Below are 3,484 nucleotides of genomic sequence, written 5' to 3' on the forward strand. Positions count from 1 at the left end.
GATGTTATTTAGTAGTGTACTGTTCAACATCCACATATTTATAAATTTCCCAAATTTCCTTTTGTGATTGATTCCTAGTTTCATTCCACTGTGGTCGGAGAACATACTTTGTGTGATCTCAGTCCTTTTATGTTTATGGAGACGTGTTTTATGGCCTAATGTATGGGCTGTCCTGGAGAATGTTCCATGTGCACTTGAGAAGATTGCATATTCTGCTCCTGTTGGGTCAAGTGTTCTATAGATTGTCTCCTAGGTGTAGTTGGTTGATGTACGGTATTGTTGAAGCCTTCTCTTTTGTTGACGTTCTGCCTAGTTGTTATATCCATTCTTGAAAGTATGAGGCTGGGAGCCATGGCTCATGCCCATAATCCAATCAGTTTCAGAGGCTGAGGCAGGAGGATTGTTGAGCTCAGTGGTTCGAGATCAGCGTGGGCAACATAGCGACATCTCATTTCTACTAAAAATTAAAAAAATTAGCCAGGTGTAATGGCACACGCCTGTGGTCCCGGCTACTCAGGAAGATGAGATGGGAGGATTGCTTGAGCCCAGGAAGTTCGAGACTGGAATTGTGCTCATGTCACTGCACTCCAGCCTGGGTGACAGAGCAAGACCCCGTCTCAAAGAAAAGAAAAAAAAAGATTGTCTTTTGTCAACAGCATATAGTTCGATCTTTTAAATAAAAAAATCCCTTCTGCTAATATCTGTCTTTTAATTGTAGTGTTTGATTCCTTTACATTTAATGTAATTACTAGTAAGTTAGGCTTTACATCTGCCATTGTGCTGTTTGTTCTCTCTATATGTCTTTTCGTTGTTGTTATTCCTCTGTTCCTCCATTACTGTCTTATTTTGTATTAAGTACATATTTTCTAGTCTATCATTTTATTCTCTTGTGATTTCTTTTACTGTTATGGTTTGAATGTGTCCCCCAAAATTCATGTGTCAGAAACTTAATACCTAATACAACAGTGTTGGGAGGTGGGGCCACATAAGAGGTGATTAGGTCATGAGCACTCTGCCCTGATGAATGGACTAATATAATTATTGTGGGAGTGGGTTAGTTATCATGAGATTGGGCTTATTAGAGAAGCAAGTTCTGGACTGGGGACAGTGGCTCACACCTGTAATTTCAGCACTTTGGGAGGCCAAGGTAGGCCTCTCTTGAGGCCAGGAGTTCAAGACCAGCCCAGTGAACACAGCTGTCTCTGTAGAAAAGAAAAAGTAGCCAGGCAGGCTGTCTCATGCCTGTAGTCCCAACTATTCAGGAAGCTGAGGCAGGAGGATTGCTTGAGCTCAGGAGGTTGAGGTTGCAGTGAACTACGATCCTGCCACTGCACTCCAGCCTGAGTGACAGAGTGAGATCCTGTCTTAAAATAAAAATAAAAATAAAAGTGTTCCATCTTTGGCCATGGGATGACCCAGCATGAAGGCCCTCACCAGATGGCAGCACCATGCTCTTGGACTTCCCAGTCTCCAGAACCATGAGCCAAATAAACTTCTATTGCTTATACATTCTCCAGTCTGTGGTATTCTGTTATAGCAACTCAAAATGGACTAAGACATTTACTATACACAGTTTTGAGTGATTTTCTTAGTGGTTGCCCTGTGGATTACAATTAACATTAGAACAACACTCTAGAATTAATACCAATTTAATTCACTTGGATGCAAATCTTTGCTTCTATATCCTTTTGTTCTCTTTCGCCCATATGCTACTCTAGTAATACAAATATGACAACAGTTTACATACATTATAAACCCATCAACATAGTTCTATTTTGAAATTTAAAAAATTCTTTTTCTGAGACAGGGTCTTACTCTGTCATGCAGGCTGGAGTACAGTGGCGTGATCCTGACTCACTGCAACCTCTGTCTCATGGGTTCAAGCTATTCTCCCATCTCAGCCTCCTGAGTAGCTGGGACTATAGGCATGCATTACACTGAAAATACCTAGTTTCTGTATTTTTAGTAGAGACAGGGTTTCACCATGTTGACCAGGCTGGTCTCAAACTCCTGACCTCAAGTTATCTGCCCACCTTGGCCTCCCAAAGTGCTGGGATTACAGGGATGAGCCACTGAGCTTGGCTCCATCAACATAGTTTTATAATTCTTACTTTATGCAGTTGCCTTTTAAATGAGACAGCATGGCTGGGTGTGATGGCTCATGCCTGTCATCCCAGTACTCTAAGAGGTGGATGTGGGTGGATCACTTGAGCCCAGGAGTTTGAGATCTGCCAGGGCAACAGGGTGAAACCCCATCTCTACTTAAAAAAAAAAAAAAAATTATCTGGGTGTGGTGGTGTGCACCTGTAGTCCCAGCTACTGGAGAGGCTGAGGTAAGAGAATTGCTGAGCCTGGGAGGCAGAGGTTGTAGTGAGCTGAGGTCATACCACAGTACTCTAGCCCGGGAGACAGAGTGAGACTCTGTTTTAAAAAATAAGTAGGGAGCACAAGAAAAGTGTTATAAACAAAAAATGCATTTGTACTATTTTTAATATTTACTATGTAGTTACTTTTACTGGTGCTCTTTATTTCTTCATTCAAATTACTGTCAAGTGTCCTGTTATTTCAGCCTTAAGGATTTCCTTGAATATTTCTTATAGGGCAGACTTGCTAGCAACAATTTTCTGTTTTCATCTGGGAATATCTTAATTTCTCTTGTTTTTGAAGGATAGTTTTGCTGGATGAGAATTCTTAATTTATGGTCTTTTTCTTTGAGCACTTTGCATGTGTCTCCTCATTGCCTCAGGTCTCCATGGTTTCTGATGAGAAACCAGTTGTTAAGCTCACTGAGGAGCCCTGTATGTGTTCCTTCTCTTGCTGCTTTCAAATTTCTCTGTCTTTGGACACTTTATGATGTTTCTAGGTATGGATCATTTTAAGATTATCTTAGAGTTTCTTGGATGTGTAGATAATGTTTTTCTCAAGTTTGGAAAGTTTTCCACCATTATTTCTTCAAATATTCTTTCTGCTCCTTTCTTTCTCTTTCTCCTGAGACTGCCATTATGTATATGTTGGTATGCCTGATGGTGTCTTGCAGGTCTCTGAAATTCTGTTCATTTTTCCTCTTTTTTTTTTGAGACAGTCTGGTTCAGTAACCCAGGCTGGAGTGCATTGTTGTGATCTTGGCTTACTGCAACCTCCGTCTCCTGGGTTCAAGTGATTCTCATGCCTCAGCCTCCCGAGTAGCTGGGATTACAGGCACATGCCACCATGCTCGGCTAATTTCCATATTTTTAGTAGAGACGGGGTTTCACCATGTTGGCCAGGCTGCTGTGGAACTCCTGGCTTCAAGTGATCTGCCCTCCTTGGCCTCCCAAAGTGCTGGGATTACAGGTACACCTAGCCCTCATTTTTCTTCATTTTTTTTCTTTCTCTTCCACAGGACGGACAATCTCAACTGATGTATCCTTATGTTTACTGATTCTTCTATCAGCACAAATTTACTATTGAGCCCTTCTATTAAATTTTTAATTTCAGGGCCGGG

The sequence above is a fragment of the Mandrillus leucophaeus genome, unplaced genomic scaffold (genome assembly GCF_000951045.1).
Source record: "Mandrillus leucophaeus isolate KB7577 unplaced genomic scaffold, Mleu.le_1.0 Scaffold44, whole genome shotgun sequence".
In the NCBI taxonomy this organism is placed as follows: domain Eukaryota; kingdom Metazoa; phylum Chordata; class Mammalia; order Primates; family Cercopithecidae; genus Mandrillus; species Mandrillus leucophaeus.